General features: G+C 34.7%; 1 pseudogene; it reads right to left on the bottom strand.

Annotated features, from left to right (window-relative positions):
* Positions 1 to 26,359, bottom strand: part of LOC113295271 — a 66,305-nt pseudogene extending 39,946 nt beyond the window's left edge.
* Between the last annotated feature and the right edge of the window lie 741 nt (positions 26,360 to 27,100).

The following is a 27,100-nucleotide window of genomic DNA, read 5'->3' as shown; positions in this document are numbered from 1 at the left end:
TTAAAGGAAGAATGAACTGAGAGAGTGTTTAGGAAGAATGAAATTAAATTTCCTCTCTATCCTTAAAATACCCGAAAGAAAAGAGGAAATTAAGGGAGAAATAGGAAAACGTGCCCGTTACATAAGCAGTTAATGCACGAATAAAAGACGTGCCCAAGTATCTAGGAGAAGTTATTAGGAGTGAGAAGAATGTGCGGCGATAGTTTTTCTTCAAGGCACCCATTAGTCAGTTAAGCCTGAAGAAAAGGGGCAAATTGTGTACACATATATCTCACCATCGGACACGTGTATACAGAAAGGTACGTGGAAAGCATGCAAGCCAAGACATCAAAACACGATGCGTTGCGAAGCACCAAATAAACCCCTAGGAGTTGCTTTATCTCATCCCCTGACACGTACTGACAGGGGCAGAAGACACTTGTCTGACACGAGCAGACCCCTCAACCACCCGCATTAAACACTCTGAGCAGTGCACGTGTCGACCGACCTATGGAACGAGCGAAGATGCCTCCGCGGGATCGAGGGGGAAACGCAGACCTCTGCGTGATGGACACAAGACACTAGAAGATAAGGTTCCAACGGTCTTCAGAGATGGGTCCCACATTCCTACCTTATAAATACCCAATCTCCACGAAGGGGGAAAAGGGGGATCGGAAAAAACATCAGGAAAGAGATAGAGAGAGAGAGAGAGAGTAGCAAAGGTAAGGAATCTCATAGTGGAGAGAAATATGTAAACCCCAAGTCATTCAACTATTCGTGTAACCGTGAATAATATAGCAGAACAACAAACCCCGTGGATGTAGGCCTTAGTGCTGAACCACGTAAACCTTGGTCTTATTTACATTTCAGCACTTTACATTCATTTAGTTCCGCATGCATTTACTTATATATGTTGTTTTCCTTTTGTATTTGTACCCCATGCATAATCGCTACGCAGGGGGAAGATGGAGGAGGCCATGATAAACCCGCGGGTTTTGAGCCAATGAACCCACATCAGGGTATCATCATCGTAATCTCTTTAGACTTTAACAATTGATTGCGGGCATTCGGATCCCGCGTAGTTCGTGTGCCCACAATATACATGCACATCAATGATCAATCTAGCTATATTGCAATAATTAACTTTATGTCAATTTTTTTTTTTTACTTTGATTAAATGTTTAGTAAGAAAACTAAATAGGATATAATTTGCATCTGTATCTTGTAAGAAATAAAAACAAAAAATCTTGTATTTTGCCGATGGTGATGGCAATAGTTCCACCATTCAAGAAATTGTTGTATGTTAGTTAGTATCTATAAAATAGAATGATACAAAAATTCATATCTAAGTATTGAAGCAGTTTGTTTTTGTTTTTGTTTAGTTTTTTATTTTCAAATGGAATTGGTTTTGTTCGCTATTTTCTTTTCTTTAATCTGCCTCTTTGTTGGCTAATAAGATTAGTCAGAAAAAACAAATGAGACAAATAATTGTTTGTTAACTTGTAATGGTAATAAGGTTATGGTGGTTCAATATTCTTCCGTGTCAAAATACATGAAGGAGAAGGGCTATTGCCCCAATTGCATGTGGCCTCATAATGGTGTGTCATGATCTTATTGTCAGCGGTTATTGCAAGCATAATAATTCATGCAGTGAGTGTACCAGGAGGAAAATAACAGATATGGTCACAAATATTCTAGATGTCGATCCGGTTGGAAGGTAAATCATGGGTAAGATCGTAGAAGTTGTTATGTTCAGCAATGTTAGAACTCGCGAGATCGGCTCCTAATGGTTGAGATCATAGAGGTATTCCTATTTCAATTGATCTCTCGGTCATATGAAACGTCGAGAGCGAAACAGTTGATCAATTGTTGTTTCATTGTGGTTATCCTTTCAAAATACTTTTATAAGTTCTTTCGAATTTCTTGGCCTATGCATTTACTTTGCATTTTGATGCTACTTAAACAATGTGTTCAGCAGAAGAAGAAAAAAGTACAGAATATTATCTGTCATGCCATGATGATTTGGAACATTTGGAGATGAACAATAAGGTGCTTGGTACACAACCTAAAAAAAATTAGTAATTATTTTTTTGTTTAAACAAATCGTGAGTATCTAGTGCTATAACAAGGATATTTTTTAAATTTGTGAATACCGGAAGCAAGAATTTGTAACATCTAAATTTGTTTTCTGTTTCTTCTTTAATATATTTTTTATTTATTTCTTTTTACTTTTTTAAGAAAATAAAAAATAAAAACGGTTAAGATGGGTATCGGCAACTTGAGTTTGGAACCAGACTAAATGATATCATTTTTTCTATTTTATTTAATTTTTGATGAAAAATAAAATTCTTTAACTTAAATTAGCGGAAGCGTGGAATGTACAAAATATGATAGAGAATTGGAATAACTTGTGAGATTGACTAGAGTTTTGATTCAATAATCTTTAATTGTGATGATAAAACTACAATGACTTGTCCCATTTAAGGAAAACAATATAATTTTAAACCCAATTAACCTAATATGGAAATTAAATAATTCTAAAAATAAATAATTTCTGAAAATAAATAAATTCTAAAAATAACAATAAGAATATAAATCTTAAATTCAATAGATGTCATACAACAAGCCCTCCATCTTGAAAATAATTCATCCTAAATTGACAAAATACTGAAGAACACATGCAACATCAATTATATATAGTTTCAAAGAAACTAATTTTGTCATCATGTAACATGTTTGAACTCGGAAAAGATAAAACTGTCAAATTACTAATTTCTTTTGCTGGGATATCAACTATCTCAATATGATCTCTCCTAGGAGGAAAAAAACATGATAACTTTCCAAACAGTCAAATAGAGATCGACACTCTTTCAAGTATTTTCTTGCCCTCCGTTCTAAATTAGTATGAAAAAGGTTATTGGTGTTTGATACTTATACTTTATCAAATTTTAGCCTTTGGTATAAATTTAGTCCAACTTTGGGCTTGATACTTGGACTTGACGTTGACTCGCATTGATTATGTTAAATCATGACTTCTGTTTAAGCATGTGAGCTTGTCTTAGATCTAGCTTTTTTGGATAATTATTTTTTTCAAAGTTTTCTGATTATCATATGAGCACCAGCTAACCTAGACTCGGATTCAAGTAGTTGAAGTTTGAGAATCTCTTCTTGATTTTGATTCTCAAAGATACACGTAGTTATCATCCTATTATTAGGTACATGATATTCAAGATCTTCTTGAAGCAAGGATTTCCCATGTGACATGGTGTTTATCAATAACTCATTGATTTATCCTTGACTAAAAGATGATACACTTTATCTCTTAGATTGTATATTTCAGTAGAATCAGTGAAAATGTTAATCTTATCACTTTCTTCCAGATTTGAAATGTGTATTGCAGGTGTTTGTTTTCTTATTAACTCATTTGCGTTATAATTTCTTTTAGAGTGTTCATTGAATGAACTAAGAACGATGAACTGTTGAACTAGGATAGAAAATAGACGGGATTTTATTCTAGTATATTGTGGACATGGTATATCAAAGCTTTGTGATATGTTAGCTGAGTTTTTAGGTCTCTATTTACCTTTATTTTGACTCATCGTCTTGTAGGTTGGGTCGCACCAAACGCAGATTTTTAGATCTTTTCATGTTTGCTTGTTCTGATACCAATTGAAATGACAAGTGTACCAAGCACACCAAAATATTTTCGATAGAAACCTATATACGACGCACCTTCCGTGATCTACTATAGAGAAAGATTGTCGAGAAGATAGCAACCACAAGATGTCCAGTTGGTATATAGTCAAAGTTCCAACCGAACCAACTGTGGGATCAAACCAAGTGTTTTATTAACACACGAGTTATTTACTTTAATTATAAAGACAAGATAAATAACGCAAAAGTAAAGTAAATAGCATGACACAAGATTTTGTTAATGAGGAAACCGCAAATGTAGAAAAAATCCGGACCTAGTCCAGTTCTGAATACTCTCAAAATTAAGCCGTTATACAAAGACTACTACTACCAGTTCGTATAGTTGTCACCAAGTAAACTAACTCCAAGTTACCTAGTTCCTTTGGTATCCCTGCACTCGCAACCAATCTGTTTAACACACGTGAATCGTAAGGTAGAGTCCACTATTTTAAGTTTCTTCACCCGCTGTGAAGACTTCTAGCACTCAACTCCTTTGGATTGTATTCTGAAACAATAAAAGACTAATCTATATATGTTTGGAATCAACCCAAAGTTCAACACACAATTTAGTAAGGAATTACAACAATAGTGTTATGTCGCATATACCAAGTTCAAAAGAAAACTTTTATACTTCGTATTCCAATATAATAAAGTCGTAACAGAACTTGTATATTCTTCCTTGACACTTTGACCATAGTATAATGATCAAATCATCACTACTACAAATGCACATTTATATAACTCTATATGTTATGTTTTCAATATAAACGACTTGAAAAGCAACATAGATAGAAATGGAAACAAGTCAAGTCTATATTACTAACCTCGAACAAAAGGATGATATGTTCGTTGATGTTGATATGTCTTCAGGTTCTTTAGAGTAACACGAGCCTGTCTCAACATTCCTAGACTTGCTATTCTACCTAACAAAGTTGACTTTAATAATTTAATCAAGCAGCCTCGAGTTTTGGAGCTAAAATATGCAACCAAACTTTACATACCAATGCTTGGTGGGATCAACCAATCAATCCTCTAACAGAAGCTCTAATCCATCTTATAGTTAGCATCGCTCCAAAAACAGTTGCACAATTGGCTCGTCTTATCACTTTGTATTTCATAAAAGAAATATGGATTATCTTTTTGCATTAACTGAAATTATTTTAAAAGATGTTTAACATCGCGTTTCTTACAATTTCAGTGAAACTCAAATTCTTACATCTTCCCGATTCGGCACTAAAGTATGAAAAAATATATTTCTGACGTATACCGCCTAATGCATGTTTTCAATTAATATCGCTTGAGAAGTTTGTATATACCTATATGATATCAATTAATATATGAACTTGAGCTGAGCTTGTAAGATAGTGTTGTTGTCTTTCATAAACTCATCAACGATATATTGGACATTATCACTTTGAAATTTAATGATCAATTTTACTTCACAACCTGTTATAGTGCGCAAACATGGTTCCAAAGGAGATCCCCTTGGATGCTCCTCATACATTTCCGCATTTGAACATTCAAGAACTCTTCTAGAGATTGCTATATATTTTCTGCGAATGCTTTATGTATACTAAATCCAACAGCTCTAGCATACCGATTATAATAATCATATGCTTGTAGTTACGGGAGTTCCTTGCCCATTTTCGGTACTCCATCATCTATATCTTTTTTTATTCTTGCACTTGTTGAAAAAACATCTTTAGTACAACCGTTATCATTGTCTTCCGGAAGAGAATGGCTTTAGATAAGAACCATGACCAGATTCATAGTTTAACATAGTTTGGAATAAGAATTATCCAAATTAGTTAACATAGTTTCAAAAAAGAAGTTCAATGTACGCTTTGTAGAGAGTAATCACTTCATGGTAAGAATTGGATTATTTCCATTTTCAGATGCAATTAGAGTATTTCAGCTTCAATCAAACCTAAATACAATCATATATATATACAAGATGCTTTCATGCTCGTGCAATAATGCACGGGCTAGTTCATCGATTGATTAGTGTCGTGACCTTTTTCATTCGTTCATTTGAAGTTTTCTTGTCATGTATCATATATCTCTACTAAGCACACTTGTGTGAACATTGAAGGTAAAGACATCGTTTCTGTATCTCTTGACTCAATAAGATTGTCAATAATATTTTAACACTTTTTTCTTCATTGCGTGCAACATCTTTATATTTGTATGAAACATGGAAGTAACATAATACTGATGTAAGGCTGACCATTCATGTACATCAGCATCGACTTCATTTTTTGGGTTTACACTAATTTGATATATTCCCTTACCTAAGGTAGTCTTCTGCAGACCCCCAAATTTGTAATTTAAAAGATCTTTATCTGTCAGTGGTATATTAGCTATGATTGTTACAAACATAAATTATTACAAAACAATCAATCATTAGCTAATAAAATAGGATTTTTATTAAAGTACCCAACATTGAACCTCGAATTACTAAGATACAAACATCCACAATATCCTGGATCATCTGTAACGTTGCCACGACATTTTGCAAAACTGGTGGTTTTATTTGCAGGACCCTGCGAAACCCGAGATCACTTTGTTTACACAAGAACACACTGCACGTGTGACGCACGTGCTATAACACATCTGAAGTTATCTTAGCCGTGTATTTTATATCCGTTTGATCCTGTCCATTCATATTTTTCTTCTTTCTCCTCCCACTGCTAAACACTTCCATCACCTTCTTCTTCGTTTTTGTTTGTCCCCCCTCCTCTACTCCAGTCACGATCTTTTTTTCTTTCTGCGCATCTCCACTTCTTTCATCAAATCTTAATCACAAAATCGTAGTCATATGTATCTGCGCCCAAAATAGAAATAGATAATTGATCTCATGATGTTACTTTTAAAGGAGGGATCAATAATTCAATTTGTAGAAAGAGATGTGGAAGGCTTCGATCGACCCAATCTAAAGATGTTATTTTTAAAAATTGGGGATGGTTTTTGTTGATGAAGAGAAGATATACATCAGAAATTTCTAGTCTAATCATAATCTTGCAGTAATAATGAACTTGATTCCTTTTTAATAGCCTTAAATTACTGTAACACCCTTATGTTTTTATATAAATGTACATTTGAAATACATTGACAGGGGTAAATGTGTAATACTATGAATTTGTATCTTCATTTACGATTATGCCCTCACAAATATGTCTTTTGTGAATTTATGATAAATTAAAACATGGGCAAAATAATCCAAAATTTGTGCAGCTTCACTTTGCTACAGTAAAGGGAGTTGGCTTTATATAATAGAATATATATATGCAAGTGTAACAAAATCACACTTCACTGCATTGATCAATCATAGTTGATCTTTAGAATAAAATAAAACATACCAACTGACAGAGGCGATTTTCTTAGACTTTATTTCTTAATGATAAAATCCACCAACGATACTGAAACTGATTAACTATATTTTTGGTGAAGAAACTGAATAACTATAGTGTTGGTAAATACTGAGTGATCAAATACCACTGTTTAAACATATATTTCGTCCAAAAATAAATAGTTAATGAATTGAAATGTGCTTTCAAAGTTCAAACATTTCGTACTCACCCCGTTATAGCAAGAGTTAATATGTTTCGTACTCTACATGGTTAGTTACGTTATGGCCAGCGACCGTTTTCACTACATCTCTGCGGATTTTCAAATTAGTATTGAAACAACTGAGAAGAAAGAAAATCTAAGATCATCAATTTGGTTTATAAGAATCATCGTACCTTACCTGTTTGTTGCCAATGTCTACCTCTCTGTGTAGATTGCAGAGAGACTGTTTCGGAGAGCTTTGATACTGCAACTATTTTTTCTTCTGCTTTATGTTATAAGACACGACTGATGAGACGACTACAGTATATTGCTAGTTATTTGTGAAACCTTTTTTTACGAACACAAGATTTATAGAGAAAATAACCAAACGATGTGTCTTTTGGTAAAAGATTTGAATGTAACGTGTCTTTTGGGATACTGAAGTCAAGGGCGACCTAAACCAAAAGACGTATCTGTTTCTAGAAAAAATTACCAAGCAATGTGTCTTTTGGGATACTGAAGTCCAAGAGCAACTTAAGCCAAAAGACGTAACTGGTTACTTTGCGAATTCTGAGATTTCATCTGGTGAGCCACATGAGCATAATAAGTTCTCTTTGTATGTCATGGCAATTGACGTGGCAATCTATTCTTTCAGTAGTTCTGAAAATAAATGTTGTGACACCACATCGGATCCAAGAGTTGATATAACAGCACATGACATGAGGTTTTAGAAAACGTTATATATAAACGAAACTAATGAAAGGACGCACCTGTTGGATGCGGCAAAAAGTCTTTCAACGCGCCTATTGAACACGACACTTAACGTGGAAAAAGCATGAGAAATCGTATTTGTTTGCAAACGGAGAGTCTACACCCACCGAAGGTTTCCACCGTTATCTGCACCGTGAGGGGATCCAATGGACCCAACTTTGCGTGCTATGCATCGGGATAGGGGTGGGGCAGAAGTGGGCCCTACCACTCCCTCACACGGTGTAGATCACGGTATCCAAATTCGGTGGATGAATCATTTTTGGTTTACAAAAGAAACTAATCTTTTCGTATTTTCTACATGGCGTGTTTGTATTGGACAAAACATGAGTATTATTGTGCTTCCGCCACGTCAGCGAAATCATTCTCCTTTATATTAAGAAGAATTGATTTTTTCACACATCTAAAACACAAATCAAAGTTTTCATTATATCAAATTCATAAACCCACGTAATAAAATTAAAACAACAATAAATAGGAAAACGAATTCTACTTACCATGTCTGGAATTCATGAATCATTATCAAAAAAAAAAAAAAATTGGTTAGCGATATAGACAGAAACTAAGAGATCTCAAAATTGCAAGTCTGCAACATGACATGAGGTTTTAGAAAACGTTATATATAAACCAAACTAATAAAAGAACGCACCTTTTGGATGCGGCGGAAAGTCTTTCGACGCGCCCGTTGAACACGGCTTAACGTGGAAAAAGCATGAGAAATCGTATTTGTTTGCAAAAGCAACCAATCTTTTAGTATTTCCTACATGGTGTGTTTGTATTGGACAAAACATGAATATTGTTGTTCTTCCGCCACGTCAGAAAAATCATTCTCCTTTATATTAAGAAGAATTGATATATATAATTGACAAAGTAGCACTATAACGACAATAGAAATATCTATCATAATCTTTATTATCATCTTAATCAAACTCTTCCAAAAAGAAAAAAAAATCCACAAAAATAAATTATCCAAATTGATATATCCTTAAGATAAATTAAGAAGGTATGTACTCCGGATAAGTACCTGGTTTATGGATAAAAGTTGTTCAACTTAGTATAGTTTTTAATTTAGACCTAAAAGATTTAATCTGTTTGATAGAAATAATTTGGTATGTTTCCAAAAGAATAAACGATATGTTTTGTTCTGTAGGCGCCCAAAAATGAAAGAGGATTACAGATATATTAAGTGCTAAACGGAAATATATATATTATAAAATTTCGTAAAGTTTACTTCAAAATCTCTTTTACAACTGTCGTTAAATCATAGTTTAATGATGTCACATCTCCATTATCCGCCGGTGAAGAAGATGTTCGAGCCTCACGCGATCAAATATTTTCCCCTTTACTTGGTAACTTATAGTCTTTTTTGGGTACTCTAGGAATGTCAATTAAGGGCGCAGCTATGTACGAAGGGAATGTGAATTTCAAAAAGGAGGTTAAATTCAAAAATTGAACAATTTGTGAATATATAACTTCAGAAAACACTATGGTTCAGCTAAATTTTTGCAGTATAACATAATTAAATTGCTTATTAAGTTGTGCACATTGGTACCATCATAATAATGTTGGAAAATTATGTTAAAAAGAGAGAATGAGACACTAATAGGGATGTCATATTTTTGACTTCAAGGATTTGTAAATATTTATTTTAGACAATTCGACGCTCTCAATCAGTTGACTATTACAAATAGGTATATGAAATAATTCCTTCAAGATATAATGAAGTCCTATAGCAACGTAACTTGATTTAAGGTTCTGGATCCGACCAAGAACAAGCAATAAAAAAGATACTTATGATGCTTAAAAGAGTAATAACAGAAAGTTTTGATGTGATTGAATGAGTCAATTCATCACTTGGGGTATTTGCATCCATTCATGATGCATGTTCATCACCTAACACATACCCACAACAGAAAGAATACATCTTTTGAAATTATAATTAGGGATATTTTGACTTTAGGTTCCAACTTTGTGACCAGAGTTGCATTTGGGTCCTAAAAAGTTTTGAATTAGAGTTTGGGTCCCAGGACTTAGATTGACCGTCTTGACCATCCAAAAGAGGGTTAAATAAATGAAATTATTAATTTTCACCTAACACTTCCTTTATTTACTAATTACATCCTCAGCTTTTTCCTTTGTTTTCTGACCTAAATTTACCACCATCAATTCAAGCTTGTGTTTGTTCCACACAGACCAGTTTATCTATTATACAAACTCCAAAAATCACATCTATAATCCATGGAAAACCTGGTGAATATGACTTACGGACTAGTGATGTATAAAATTTCATTTTGAGACTTTCTTCAAACAGTTACCGAGCGTAATTCGGTGTTGGTCTGATGAGTTTGTTGTATGCTTTCAACCTCTACTACATCCCCTTCGCTGCCGTGAATCTCTTTTTTTATTTATGTCAATTTGTTGTTGACTGTGTTAAAAGTTGATAACCTATAGATAACCCATATGGATTTGCTCTCTATACCAAGATATCTATTGGAAGTAGATGTTGACGGAAAACAAAGATATTGGGTTGTAAAATTCTGAAGACAAATTTTGAAAATCTTAACTTCAATGTGTCTGCTAGATACAAACTACGTAACAGATTAATTAATTCAAAACATTTTTTATTAACATTTTTTTTTGAAAATCGATAGTTCTATGGTCTACTTTTACAATAATATCATCATTATATTCATTTTCTAATCGCTTCGATATTTTGGTTTACCACATTGATGAGTCTATTCGAATAGCTGTAATTGGTATTGGTATTTAACGGTGAGGTAATAGTAATTTAGGTAAGAAAACAAGGGAAGAGTATGAGGGTATGGTTTGTAAATAAATCAAAGGTCAGATTTAAGTTAGTAATTTCAGTTATTTAACCCTCTTTTGGATGGTCAAGACGGTTAACTTCAGCCCTGGGATCCAAACTCTAATTTTAAACTTTATAGGACCCAAATGCAACTCTAGTCACAAAGTCGGGACCCAAAATCAAAATATCCCTTCTAATTAAAACCAATTATTTCTTTTTGAAAGTTGGACATCATATTAAAAATCAGAAAAATAAAAGTTACAGAAGGTGTTCAATTATGTTGGTTGTCCTTATCTCAGGTGCATTGTCTGAAATATAAGACTCCCCCAACAGGGATTGGTCCTCATTACCAGAAGAAAAAAATAGAGGAAACATGGTGAAGTAAAGTATATATATATATATACTAAAACGAAAGGTAGGAAGAAAATTGGCATTTGATTTCAATGTTGCTTGTGAATTTCTGTCTTCCTTGCCTCATTTGCTAAGGCATCGGCTACTTTATTTCTACTTCTAAAATTAAAGGATATTCCCAAAATAGAGCTTCCACATAACTATAATATGTTCATAGATTCATTTGCTAGTGCTTGGTTTCTCCGAAGTACTATATTTATTCTCCTCTTGCATAGCAATGATTCCCTGACAGTCTCCTTCAGTCTAAAAGTTTTGGAGATGCATGTTTTTTTGCCCATGAAGCTGCCTATTCAAAGTTACTTCTTTAATTTGCTTCTTCAGAGTTGGTTGCAAAGAAGGTCTTAGCTTTAGCTGCATTATCTTTACGTGTGTTAGTTTTCACTATTAGTTTGTATCCTGTAGATGAAGTATAATCACACCATGATCCAACTAAATTTGACTTGTATTGATACAAGGGGGAGGCTTTCCAAGGTTTTGTGTCCTTTAAGATGCTATTTAGAGTATGCACTAGATTTTGAACTAAAATTCTATTGTCTAAATTTTACAAAAGATTTAGAGGACAAAACTATCATGATTTGTAAAAGGGGATGCCAAAAGTTTACTGGGGAATACCAATACATATAAAGCAAAGTTATCCTGACCACTAGTTCCCTGGGTTGGCACCAGTCCCACTAATAGTGTTGTCCCCCTTTATCAATTATTAAAACTGTATGTATCTTTGAATCTGCAGGGATGTTTGTAAGCTTGTGATGGGTTTATCTTGGATGATTCTGGCGCATATGTCTTTCCAGGTTATCCAACTCTTTGTAGCTTCCATCTCTATTGTATTTTCTTCATGAGAACCTGCAATCCATTCAGAGTATAGTTCCACAATTGGATTTTCTGTTAGCAAATGGAAATTTAAGCCAGCTAGAGGAGGCAAAACCTAAACTGACCTAGCATATGGACATTCAAAAAACAGGTGTTTGATGCATTCACAAGGACCATTTGCAAAACACACAATGCATATCAAAATTTGGCATAAATTGGCCTAACTTTTTTCTTACTTGTAATGCATTATAAATGCATTTCCATGCAATTTTTCGATTCTCTGTAAGATGTTCAACCCCTGAAAACCTTTCCAAAAACTAGCAGGGGTAAATGTACAAGCATTAGGGTTATTTCTCAATTTATCATGCAAAGACTTTACATAAAATTTTCCATTCTGGTTCAAAAGCCATCTCAGTATATCTTGTTTCGATTTTCCTGCAGTATCTGTAAATATTCTAATTCCTAAGATTTTCTGAGAAACCTGTATAGGAAAGTTATTTATAACCTTTTCATGATTGCAATTCTATGTGTCTGAGTTTATGAGCTCGGAAACAAGTGTTATATAATTTTTTCTGGTACCCAGTTGTCATATCAAGCATTTATCGTCTTACCGTCACTGACCTCTCAACAACTATACTTATGAATTATTGAGATACCCTATAATATACACTTTTATATCCAAGACTCGTCAGAGTGTTTCTTTACATGAAAAACTGTAATGTTTCTAAAATATTTATCTTTTAGTTTGAGGATGACAGAATAGTTTGTTGACTCACTAGCCTCCATGACAACTTATCCATCATTACTTGATTTATTTTTGTAGCTTCCTTGAAACCCAGGCCTCCCATACTTAAATATTTACAGAGAAAATCTTATGGTTTTATATGTCCTCCGTTAGAGTTATTTTCCCTCCTCCACCCGAAGTCTCTCTGAATTGCATTAATTCTGAGAGAGATATTTTCTGGCAATACAAAACGCCCCATATTATAGATTGGGTGACTTGATAGGACATATTTGTGTAAGATCAGCTTACTGGCTTGTGTCAATAAATGTCAGCCTTGGACTCTCTGTTCCATGTTATGCGTAATAGAATAGCCATGTATCTGTTTTTTCTGGTCTTTTGACTAATAGAAGTTTTGAAAAGACTTCCATACAAATAAGAAAGGGCTAAGGGGATAGTGGATCCCCTTGTCTAAAAACTCTTGACGGAGAGAAAAAAGTCCCCCTAGTGTCATTTAGTAGGACATCAATGGATGTTATATATAAGCATTGGTATATTACACCAATCTTTGCTGAAGCTAAAAACTTTAAGTGCTAGTATCTGGAAGTTCCAACTGACCTTGTCGAAAGCTTTCGACAAGTCAATTTTGACTCCCAAACCCCGATTTTTGTTTTTCATTTTTTCCATATGGTGAGGGGATAGTTAGTTATCCTGTTCAGAGATAACTGAAGGAATTAGATCCAACAAGTCTTTATCGAAAGTTGTTGGAGTAACAATAAACATATTAGTAAAGTGGGTTGTTAGTTCCTCTGCAATCAGAGAATTATTTTTCCAGCACCTTCCCATTTTGGTCTATTAAGAAATCTATTATGTTTTTTTTTTCCTTCTTTTCAGAGCTTTTATGTGGAAATATTTCGTATTTCATTCTCCCAATTTTACTATATTGTCTCTAGACAGTTGTTTGACAGTAGCCTCTTGAGCGGAGTAATGTTTTTATATTTTTATTGTTTTTGTGTTGATTTGACTCTGTTTGTTTGCGTAAAAACTGGTTCCCTATAGGCCTTGTAAATGTTTAGTTTTTGGAACCTATTTTTCAGCAGCACGAAAGACATTTTTTTTCCACCATGCAAATTGTTCTCTAAGTTTTTTAAGTTTGAAATTACAACCTCTGTTGCATTTTCTAAAGAAATGTTTCATTTACTATGAATCAGATAAATACATGAGTTTTCTTTAAGCTATGTATCAAAGAATTTAAAAGAAGAAAAAAACTCAACGACTGAATTTTGATTTAAAACAAGTTTGATTGGATTGGGATCAGATCCTATATGGCTAGATATGTAAGTAGAGATTCGGGCTGCTGAAGCTGCCATTCAACAATTATGTAAGTTTTATCTAGACGTTCCCGAAAGTTTTTTTGGGCATTCCCTCTGATTGTTCCATGTGAAGTTGTTTCCTTTAAAACCAAAGAGGGTTGATCTTTCTATTTATCTATTGAAAGGCTTAGCTTCCAATTTATTAAAACGTAGCCCTCTTGTTTTTCAGATTGATCAAGAACTTAGTTGAAATCTCCTATACCTGTCCAAGCTAATTCCTATTGTATGACTTTTACAGTGATACCATCTAAGAAATTCCAAGATATAATTTTGTTTGGTTCATATGGTAAAAGGCTGTAAGTTAGAATCGTGTTTCATTAAAGTTTGTTTTGACTAGCACATTAACTATAGCGCGATTCGGGGATACTAAAACTAATTGGGGGATATAAACTACTTCCCCCAACCAACAATGTCTGCTAAGGGGTGATTTTTGGATATGAAAATACTAAAATACCCTTTGGTTAATTAAAAAATATTATGAAAATACTATACTACCCTTTCCCCTAAAACTTAAAATCTAAAAACCAAATTCATATCCCCTATTCTCTTAATCAGTTCCGGCACTCATCTAGGTTTAGGGTTTTGAGAAAAAAAATTCTTCATCTTCTTCATCCATTCTTCATCGACGATTCAAAAATTTCTTCGTCGATTAACCTACTCGAATCTATAACCATGCCTCCACGAAAGAAATCAGATGCCCAGTCGAAGTCAAAATCGATTGCTCAACAAAAATTAAACCAAAGGCTTGCTTTGATTGCTCAAGAGCAAGAAAAAGAAGAACAAGAGAACTCGGACAATCAACCTCTTGTAAACATGGCTTTTGTGAGGAGGTAAGTGATTTTGAACTAGTTTATAAGTGTTTGAATCGATTTACAACAGTGGGTTTAGGTTAGAATCCCGACCCTAATTCAAATAGTTGAGTTTCAGTGGGTTCATGCATTCAAATTTGTATGAATACAATGCCGGTATAGGGTTACAACATTGATTTTAGTATGAATTCTATGCCGATGTTGAGTTACCGAAACACCTGAAACTAAATGTTTTTCCCCGGCATTGATTTTTGGTTGAATACAATGTCAGCAGTCTGTCACGGCATTGATATAAATTTATTCGATTATGCCGGCAGTCCATTTTTAGTATATAGGAAACCCTATGATTTTGTCATTATTACCGACATAGAATTTAGGTTGAATACGATGACGAGACTAGGTTACAACATGGATATTAATTCTTACCTGTTAGAGCATTGCTCGGTCGAACTCGCATGCGTTGCTATCTCAAGCATGTTTGTCAATGTTAGTGCAAAACTATAATTCTTGATTTCTAGTCTATTATATCTAAGTCTCGGACTAGGATAGAAAGTGTAGTTGAGCTCAAAGAATTCATGGCGATTCATCATACAAGAAGAAGAACTACTCAAGGAACCGGTGGAACTTCTCGACAAAAAGGTATGTGAAGACTTGAACTTATCAGTCACTCAAAAGTCTATCTACTCTATCTCCTACTCTTTGAGACAAGAAGTCGTATGGTATATATATATACTTGGATTATACACGTTTGGTATTTCAAGACGAGTATTCGTCTCCTATCTATATCTCGAAATATCTGTTGGTAAGCGTTTCGCTTCGATCAAGTTTATCTTTACCTAGTGACGAAAGTCATGATATGTTTCAATCACTTTGACGAGAAATGGTTTGTGAATAACAAATATATAATGTCCTCTAAGAATGTTTCAATGATTGAAATGAGAGTTTAGATTACATAACCAATGGTGGACATAAACATTGTTGTGGAAACACATTTATGTATAAATCCTATTCCTTGAACCAAAGTTTGCGAACTTTGTTGATCAAGAGAAACCGGAGAATGGCGTGAGCCAAGTCCGCGAACTCAGTCCGCTAAATGCCGAACTTCTCATCCCGAGAAATTCTGCTGGAGTTGACAAACTAGACTAGTCCGCGAACCGGCAAAAGTCTTTGCCGAGATTTTCTGTTGGAGTTTGTAAACTCTACCGGTTTCTTAAGTATGCGAACCTAGTCTGCGAACTTAAGAAAGGTTATATATCTGAAGATGATTTCTGAACTTAAACTTATAAAGACTAAGGAATGCAGTTTGCACACCGTGGCTATAAAGTTCATGAACCGATTCGAGTGAATCAAATCATCTTTGCTTCAATTGTGTCTTGTGTAGTACATGGAATTTCCTTGCAATTGAAGAACTCTCTAACTAGTTCATTTGAGTCATTTGAGCTAGTTATGGTGAAGAAGAACATGGTTGATATGAGATGCTCATATGGCTAACCTTTTGGTTGACTATTATTGAATCAACAAGTGCATACGTTTGGGTACGGTTGACAAACCTAGAAGTGTGCATCGTCAAGTGTGTGTAACAAGCTAAGTTTTCGATCTAACGGTTGAGAAATATTTGCTTGAATCTAAATCAGGTTTTCATCTAATGGTGGATATTGTTTGCTTTGTTACCAAGGCAAAACCTTGATTTGAAAGACTATATAAAGGAGACATCTAGCATTGTGCAAAACTAATCCCCACACCTTACGTGTGATACTAGTTTGCTTACTAGAGTCGATTCTCCTTTAACCATCTGGTTTTCTTTTCTCAAACCGGGTTAACGACTTAAAGACTTCATTGGGATTGTGAAGCCAGACCGATACTACTTTTATCGTAGTTGTGTGATCTGATCTTGTATCTTCTATCGTACGAGTACAATCAGATTGATTGGCTTGAGATTGATATCTCCGATAGGCAAGATATAAAAAGTAATCACAAACGTCTTCGTCTTATCGTTTGTGATTCCACAATATCTTGTTTTGCTACCATATGATTAAGATTGTTGTGAGGTGATTGATTAATCTAGGCTGTTCTCGGGAATATAAGACCGGGTTATCAATTGGTTCCTGTTCACCTTGATTATTATCAAAAGATGAAACAAAACCTTTAGGGTTTATCTGTGGGAGACAGATTGATCTTTTGATAGACTTTTCTATGTGAGACAGATTTATTTATTGTTAAAGCCTACGATTTTGGGTTGTACCAACTCTTAGTTGTGGGTGAGATCAGCTAAGGGAATCTAGTGCGCAGTATCCTGTTGGGATCACAGGCGTAGGAGCATAATTGTAACTTGGATCAGTGGGAAATTGATTGGGGTTCAACTACAGTCCAGTCCGAAGTTAGCTTGGAGTAGGCTAGTGTCTGTAGCGGCTTAATACAATGTGTGTTAAATCTGGACTAGGTCCCGGGGTTTTTCAGCATTTTCGGTTTCCTCGTTAACAAAATTTCTGGTGTCTGTGTTATTTCAATTTCCGCATTATATTGTTTTATCTTTATAATTGAAATAATACAGGTTGTGCGTTTGAATCAATCAATTAGAAATCGACTTTTGGTTGTTGATTGATATTGATTGATCCTTGGATATTGGTCTTTGGTACTATCCAAGTTATTCCTTGTATTTGATAAAGACTCGCTGATTGTTATTAGCTTGAGTAAAGATCAAATCAATAGAGAGATATTAACTCCTCAATATACTTTAATCTACATTGAGTCTGGCTGTCTAGTTCTTTCGGGAATGACATCAAATGGGGGAGAGTTCTTTTGAACTTGTGATTAATGGTAATATCTTGAGGGGAGTGCGGCTGTGGAATATTAGAAGGGTTATCTTGTATCCTTAAACTCCTTGATGAATGTTATTAGCTTCGGCTATATGATTGCATCTAAATTAGATGATATGTATTTTATTTTAGTCATGAAATGTCTCCTACGGAAATTTCATTATGATCCCTTTCTTGTACCTTTACCAATTTTATAGACAAAAAGGTGGAGAATTAATATGTTGTTCACACTACAAATACATATGGTTTTCGGATCATTGTGTAAGGGGGAGTGGTTTCCATGTGAGATGGATTATTGACTAAGGGGGAGTGATACATATCACCATAGTATTATTGTTGAAGTTGTGATACAATTGAACTTTGACACTGTGTAATAATACTATGACACTGTATAACAATGATCGAGACCGATGTTTTCTCATTGTTATAGCTAAGGATCTTCAACAGCGGTGATACTAAACTTACAACCTTTGGGATCATTGGAGTACTTGGTAATGACGAAGATTTCGAGGAATGTTGAAGATTAGACATGTGGAATAGGAGCTACTAAATTTTCTTTATCTTTTTTGTATTCCATATGTATTGATAATTTTGTCACTAAAATTGACAAAGGGGGATATTGTTAGAGCATTGCTCGGTCGAACTCGCATGCATTGTTATCTCAAGCATGTTTGTCAATGTTAGTGATCAAAACTATAAGTCTTGATTTCTAGTCTACTATAGCTAAGTCTCGGACTAGGTTAGAAAGTGTAGTTGAGCTCAAGAACTCCATGGCGATCATCATACAAGACGAAGAACTACTTAAGGAATTGTTGGAACTTCATCGACTAAAAGGTATGTGGAGACTTGAACATATCTATCACTCAAAAGTCAATCTACTCTATCTCTTATCTTGAGACAAAAATCGTTTTTCTATATAGACTTTGATTATACACATTTGCTATTTCGAGCCGAGTTTATCTCGCCTATCTATTTCTCGGAATATGTGTTGGAAAGCTTTCGCTTTGGCCAAGTTTATCTTTACCTAGTGACGAAAGTCATATTATGTTTCAATCACTTGAAAATGGCTTTGACGAAAAATGGTTTGTGAATAACAACTATATTACGTCCTCTAAGAATGTTTCAATGATTGAAATGAGACTTTAGAATATATAACCAATGTTGGATATAAGCATTGTATGGTAACACATATATGTATAAGTCTTTATTCCTTGAACCAAATTATGCGTACTTTGTTGATCAGGAAAACCGGAAAACCATTATGTGAACTCAGTCCGCAAACTGTCGGAGGTTCTCGACCCGAGAAAATCTGCTGGAGTTTGTAAACTCTTCCGGGAAGTTAAGTCTGCGTACTTGAGTTAGTTATTTCTAAATAAGATTATTTGTGAACTTAAACTTATATAAACTAAGGAATGCAAGTTTGAAAACCGTGGATACAAAGTTTATGAATCGATTCGAGTGAATCAAATCGTTTTTGCTTCGATTTTGTTTTGTATACTTCTATAAGATCTAAGCAATTGAACAACTCTCTAACTAGTTCATTTGAGTCATTTGAACTAGTTATGGTAAAGAAAAATATGGTTAATATGAAAGTGATCATATGGCTAACCATTTGGTTAACTATTGTTGAACCAATGAATGTACATCTTTGGGTACGGTTACACAAACCTAAAATCGTGCATTTCATTTGCGTGTAACAAGCTAATTTTTCGATCTAATAGTTGAAAGATATTATCTTGAATCTAATCAGGTCTAACGGTGAATATTGAATGCTTTGTTACCAAGCTAACATTGATTGCAAAACCTGATTTGAAAGACTATATAAGGGAGAACTCTAGCAAATCGGAAACCTAATCCCCACACCTTACGTGTGATACTAGTTGTATTAGCTAGATTCGATTCTCCTTTAACCTTAGGTTTCTTCTTGTAAACCAGGTTAACGACTTGAAGAATTCATTGGGATTGTGAAGCCAGACCGATACTACTTTCTTGTAGTTGTGTGATCTGATCTTGATATCTCCGATAGGCAAGATACAAAAGTAATCACGAACATCTTCGTCTCATCGTTTGTGATTCCATAATATCTTATTTCTCCGCGTCGATTAAGATTATTGTGAGGTGATTGATAATTCTAGGTCGTTCTTCGGGAATATAAGTCCGGGTTATCAATTGGTTCCTGTTCACCTTGATTTATCAAAAGACAGAACAAAACTCGTAGGTATTTCTGTGGGAGACAGATTTATCTATTACCGTAGAATTTTCTGTGTGATACACATTTGTTTATTAAAATCTTCGACTTTAGGTCGTAGCAACTCTTAGTTGTGGGTGAGATCAGCTAAGGGAATCAAGTGCGTAGTATCCTGCTGGGATCAGAGACGTAAGGAGCGCAACTGTACCTTGCATCAGTGTGAGATTGATTGGGGTTAAACTACAGTCCAGACCGAAGTTAGTTTGTAGTAGGCAAGTGTCTGTATCTGCTTAATACAGTGTGTGTTCAATTTGGACTAGGTCCGGGGTTTTTTCTGCATTTGCGGTTTCCTCGTTAACAAAATTCTGGTGTATGTGTTATTTCTTTTCCGCATTATATTTTATTATATTAATTGAAATATCACAGGTTGTGCGTTAGTTCAATCCGACCTTTGGTTGTTGATTTACATTGATTCATACTTGGATATTGGTCTTTGGTACCATCCAAGTTATCTCTCTTATATTTAATCAGACTCGCAGATTTCAATTTGCTTGAGTAAGGATTAAATCGAGAGATCGAGACATTATAACTCTTTGATATACTTTGTTAAGATTGAGTCTGGTTGATTCTCTTGAAAGTATATTGGAGTTAGTCCATACAGATTTCTAAGCGAAATATTGGGTGTGGTTGTTGTACTCCCGCTTTTTCAGAAGGCAGTCGAGGAAAAGCTTGATAGAATTGAAGACCCAAGTGCAAAAGCTTTTTCGGGGAGACGAGGAAGGTGGCCGTCCACAAGAAGAAAAAGACCAAGTGATTAACTCTTTAGTTGTGTTTCTTCATTTGGATGGTGGTTGTTACGTTTTGCACAATTCCGAACTTGTTTTTGGATGAACTCTTTAGTTGTTTTGGTTTATGATACCTTGATTAAGAACATTTAAGAAAAATTTAGTTGTTTGGTTTATGTTGAACATGTTTATATTTCTAGTAAAATGTTGTTTTTCTTGTAAGTTTTATTCCCACCAAGGTGCCGGCATTGAAATGTTTAGGTTGCACAAATGCGGCTGTGTTTCCTACGTTGATTATTGATTATAATTCCATGCCGCAACTGATATCGGCATAGAAAGTTTTTCTAAAACCATGCCGGAAGTTGGAGATGAATGGTCCAGGTTCCTGTATAGTTTTTGAACTGTACCGGCATGCTAATATATATTAATATCTATGCCGGAAATCTTTTTTTTTTTTTTAACTTGGATAGTTTAGTTGAAACTCAGAATGGTAAATTAGATATCTTTATATGCCGACACTCTGAAAACCCTTCGGAAATTAAAACTACGATGCCGGGATTGATCATAGATCCATTATGAATGCTCTTTTTATTTCGTTCCTAGGTTAATCTATTACATTACATTTGAAACTTTAAATTAAAACATACTAAAAAATACGAAACTTTAAATTAAAATATACTAAAAAACATGTAATGGAGTAATTTTGGTTAAAGATGATCTCATTATCTATTTCTATCTCTTTTCAACAATTGCGGAACCTTTGAGCCTTTCGTGAATATCTTCAAAGACATCGTCTGGAATCTCGGTGTCAAGGACCATCTTCATTGGTTCATCTTTTCTTTCAACATATTCCTTTCCCTTCATATAACACCCATCACACCCGTCAATAGGCTTGCATTGGCCTTTGTGTTTTTCTCTTGATTCTGATAGTTCAACAGCTTTGTCTAGCCATTGAAACTCTTCGCATTTTGGGTGATTCAAACACCTTAGAAAGATTCTTCCATTTTCAGCATCATCGGTTTTTGCAATCCAAAACCGGCGTGTCCCATCACAGTTTCTACACTTAGAATAAATAAAATGACAGCCCATGGCTAGATGAGAAGGTAACTTGCAAATTTGACAGAGAAGATTATATTAGTGATACGTCATAGTAAAGAAGATTTTAACTGTCCATATATTCTTAGTAATGTTGAATCTACTTACTTTGCAGGTAGAGCTTGACGGTTGGTTTGGAAATAGAGCTTGTTGATGAATCTCCCATCGCTTGTGAAGCTTGAACCGTGCTTGCTTTCTTGAGAGAAGAATTTTTGTTATTTGGTGGATGCTTTGTGTAAAATTTTCCAAAGGAATGGGTGGGGTAGGGAGGGGGGGTTTATTGAATGAAGCTCCAACGGTCTTATTTTTCAAAAAACTAGCCGTTTTTTTTTTTTGAAATTCACAGGTACCGGCATGGTCGCAGATGTATAATCATTGTCGGTAGTGAATTCCGGCGTTGTATGCTGCTGTTTGAACGATGCCGGCATTAACTGCAGATTTGGATCAATATCTGTAAAAAAAATCAAATACCGACATGGATATTTAACAGTAATCAATACCGGAAACTGGTACCGGCGTCGTAGTTCATATTTGCCACAATGCCGGTACATGTGATTTCTAAAAAACTAGCCGTTGAGGTTTTTCTCTATATAAAGAGAGCTAATACTTGGACCTAATTTCCCAAAACTCATTTGTTCTTCTGAAACTGAAAAGACGAGGGTACCCAAATATACCTCAATCTAAAACTTTTCCTACATATAAGTCCTTTCTCCGAAAGTGTTGTCTATGGAATGAGTCGAGACAATACAACTAATCGGTTCACACTTCGTGTGATCGTCTATGGATACGAGATCGAGACAATACAACAACGAAGTATGTTACTTGATAAGAAGGTTCGCACTTAACCAAACACAGTAGGATTCACTTATCAAGTAAATAGGAATTAACGTTTGTGTAATTTACTTTAATTATAATAAAACAATTATAATGCGGAAATATAAAGTAAATGACATAGCAAGATTTTGTTACCGAGGAAACCGCAAATGCAGAAAAACCACGGTACCTTGTCCAGAATTGAATACTCTTAGGATTAAGACGCTACACAAAATTACACCTAACTTCGTATAGTTGAAACCAAGCAAATAAACATATAGTTCACCTAGTTCCGTCTGTATTCCCACGCCTCCGACATATGAATAAGTCACGTACTTGGAACAATTCCTTTGGTTCGTAATCCAAACAGTAAAGAAACAAGAAATCTGTTTGCTATCAACTCTATTCAACCAAGGGATATGAGTCGGACAAATGCTCTTCTGTTTATCTTAACATAAACTCCTTCGTCAGGTCCTTAGATCTATCTTATGTTCAATTACCGAAGTAATCGTTTAAGATTAAGCCAACAACACTATTAATCTAAAGAATCGTGTTGATGCCGATCTACTCAATTAATCAATCCAATCTATCACAAGGATAAACCGATTATTAATTGGATCCTCTTTTGCCGAAACAAGTATTGTGCACACCAAAGATTATGAACCCACAAATCTTCTTAGGTCTTCAATAATGACCTGCACACAATCACTTGAATATCTTGTAATCAATCATGCACAGAACGGAGTCTGCTAACAATGGATTATCACAAGAACGTCTTTAGAACTAACAACAGTCTAAATATCCATGTCGAAACTCTGAACTAGTTTGAGTGAATCTTATATCAGAAGAGAAGATTCTCAAGCATAAAAAAACTAGGTGCAATCAAATTTTAACCACCGTTAGTCAATAAAATCAATAAAAACAAAAGATAAACCGCAATTATATAGTTTCCCATCAATGGTACACGCTAAAGCTTCTCAATCCCAAAGAAGACTTTAAACTGAGCGGACGTAAGAGATTTCGCCTAATTAGATTACTCTCCTCTCCAAATAGGTGGCTACACCAGTAACAACACAACAAAGAAGAAGCTTGTTGTTACGAAGGATTAGTTTGCTAGAAAGGCAAACTTCAAGTATTTATAGACAAGGAAGTTTGGACACCAAGGAATTTTCAAAACCAAAAATATTCTCAAGATATTCATTAAAGCACAAATTCGATTTCCATAATTCCTGGAAATGCTCTGTCTATAAATAATGATCGAAATCTCTCGGAAAATCTCTAATTAATAAATGCACATTACTAATTCTTATTTTCCTAAAAATTAAATTAATAACCTTAATTAAAAGATTCTTAACTTATTTATGTTTCGATCCTGGAATTTTCTTCCTTTAGCTATTAAGGAATAACTTTGAACAATTAAGGATAAGCGTTACTGCACATGTTCAAAGTATGTCGACATCTTTCCACATTTTCAAAGGATCGGTTCCCCCTTTTTGCACATGTTCATAGGATCAGTTCCCACATATTTATGGTATCTAACTTGTATGTATTTTACATGTCCATAGGATTGGTTCCCCTTTGCCTAAAAACGTGTTGCACATGTCCATATGATCGGTTCCTCTTTGTTGCACCTCATACAAGGATCGATTCCCCTTTTTGATGTGTTGCACCTCTTACTAGGATCGGTTCCCCTTTACCCAGAGTTGGTCATACACAAAATCACAAAATCGATCATACCATCTTAGGTGATTACTTAAGATCGGTTTCACTAATAAAAGTCATACCAATACAAAAGTCAGGCCTTTGTGAATAGTTTTACCAAGAACACAAACAAGTCATGAGCGGTTATACTAATCACACATATTGGTTGCTCACAATATATGCAATGAATAACAATACCAATAACGCCTGGCGATTTCCTTTTCGATTTATTTCGATTCATAAAACAAGTTTATGAACTTACTTCCTTAAAACACATGTAAAACATTGTTTCCTAGGATGAAATCATCACCTTATACCCATACATGATCACAATAGCATTCAACCGATTATGTCGATGTCTTATCTACAAAGTTTAATGGTTAAGCAATAAACCTCGTATTGTATTCCTTAATACTATGTCTATCTAGAGTTCAAATATCCTTCGCAGTTTTGTTTTCAATATGCACGACTTGAAAGATACGTTAGGGAATGAAACAGTTCAAGTCAAATATCACTAACCTCAAGTGGAAGGCTGATTGTTGTCGTTGTAGCTCCTTGCTTCTTCACATATTCAAGTCTTCACAATACTTGCAATGTCTCATTATCCTAATACTTTCAATCTAACCTATACGAAGTTGACTCTTAGTGTAGCACATAATAGGATTGATAGAGGTGAAAGCAAACTAGTTGCTGGAGATGAGAAGAGACTTTAAGTTCCGTCAGAAACTTAACAAATCTGATTGAGAAATCAAGACTTGAGTTTTAATGATTGATAATAATAATAATAATAATAATTCAATAATAAGATGTGTTCAAAACAATAAGGCATAACCTTTAAATAGGTTCTCAAGAACCGTAAAACAGAAAAGAAAAAGGAAATCTAAATAAACTAGGAAACAATAGGCTTTCAAAGCAAGTAAACTAAACAAAGTTGATTACATGATGGAATCAACTTGTTGGAGTTGCTTCTGCAGAATGAGAACAACTTGTCAAAGTTGCTTCTGTCGTAAAGAGATCAACTTGTCATAGTTGATGCTGTCTTGAAACGAAGGATGTACTACATCAGTCCCCCCTTATTTAAAGAAACTTGTCCTCGAGTTAATGACTATAAAGAACTTCATTCTCTCCATGAAATGTAAATATTTCTTGAAAATTGAAGATATTAGAGATGTTCCAATTTGATGGAAGATCAATAACATATGCATTATCACTGATTTTCTTCAAAATCTTGAATGGTCCATATTTCTTCATCTTGGTCTTGTTATAAGTACCAGTAGCAAATATTTATTTTTTAAGATGAATCATAAATAATTCGCCTTCTTCAAAAGTCTTAAGTCTTCTATATTGATTTGCAGCTTCTTTGTACTTGTTGTTAGAATCTCTAAGTTTTGCTTTCACTTCTTGATGAATCTGTGAAGCTTTCTCGAGCATAGTATCAGCTCTTGTACTCGACTGTTGCAGCTTTGGAAGAACTCCAAATCCAAAATATGGTTAGGGACCTTAGAATAAAAAATTTCAAAAGGTGTCTTACCTGTAGATTGATTAACTGAAGTGTTAAAAGAAAACTCCATATGAGGAAGGAGAGTATCCTATTGTTTTTCTTTGCCCTCAATTATCTTAGCTCGAATCATATTACCTAAAGAACGATTAACCACTTCAGTTTGCACATATGTCTGGGGATGAGCAGTTGTATTATATTGAAGTTTAGTTCCCAAATGCATCCATAAAGATTTCGAGAAATAGCTCAAAAATTTAGTGTCTCTATCAGATGTAATAGTTTTGGGAATTCCATGCAGACGTACTACTTCCTTGAAAAATAAGTAAGCAACATGTGAAGCATCTGTTGTTTTCTTGCAAGCTATGAAGTGGGCCATCTTTGAATAACGATCCACCGCCACCATAACAGAATCATTCCCTTTAGAAGTACGTGGTAAACCAAGAACAAAATCCATGCTAATATCTACCCAAGGAGCCTCTGGAATTGGAAGTGGAGTATACAACCCTGTGTTTTGAACAGTTCCCTTAGATTGCTGAAAAACCATGCACCTTTGTACGTACTTTTGAACATATCGTTTCAATGAAGGACAGAAATAACGCTCTTCAACCAAAGAAATGGTTTTATCACGTCCAAAATGTCCTCCAATACCACTGCCATGTAATTCCAAGATTAGATGAAGACGTAGAGAGCATCGTGCAACACTGAAAAAGTGGGGGTCTAACAACACCACCCAATATTTCGCTTAGAAATCTGTATGGACAAACTCGAATATAATTTTAAAAGAATAAACAAGACTCAATCAATTAAAAGTATATCAACGAGTTTATATCTCTCTCTTGATTTGATTTACTCAAGCAGGAGCTCCGAGTTCTAATCAAATGCAAGGAATAACTTGGATGGTACCCAAGACTAATATCCAAGGATCAATCAATATCAATCGACAACCAAAGGTCGGATTTCCAATTGATTGATTCAAATGCACAACCTGTATTATTTCAATTATAAAGATAAAACAATATAATGCGGAAATTGAAATAACACAGACACCAGAAATTTTGTTAACGAGGAAACCGTAAATGCAGAAAAAACCCGGGGACCTAGTCCAGATTGAACACACATTGTATTAAGCCGCTACAGACACTAGCCTACTCCAAGCTAACTTCGGACTGGACTGTAATTGAACCCCAATCAATCTCCCACTGATCCAAGGTACATTTATGCTCCTACGCCTCTGATCCCAGCAGATACTGTGCACTTGATTCCCTTAGCTGATCTTTCCCACAAC

Source organism: Papaver somniferum, chromosome 7 (assembly GCF_003573695.1).
Source record: "Papaver somniferum cultivar HN1 chromosome 7, ASM357369v1, whole genome shotgun sequence".
NCBI classification, from domain to species: Eukaryota; Viridiplantae; Streptophyta; class Magnoliopsida; order Ranunculales; family Papaveraceae; genus Papaver; species Papaver somniferum.
This window is presented reverse-complemented; position numbering and strand designations above follow the sequence as displayed.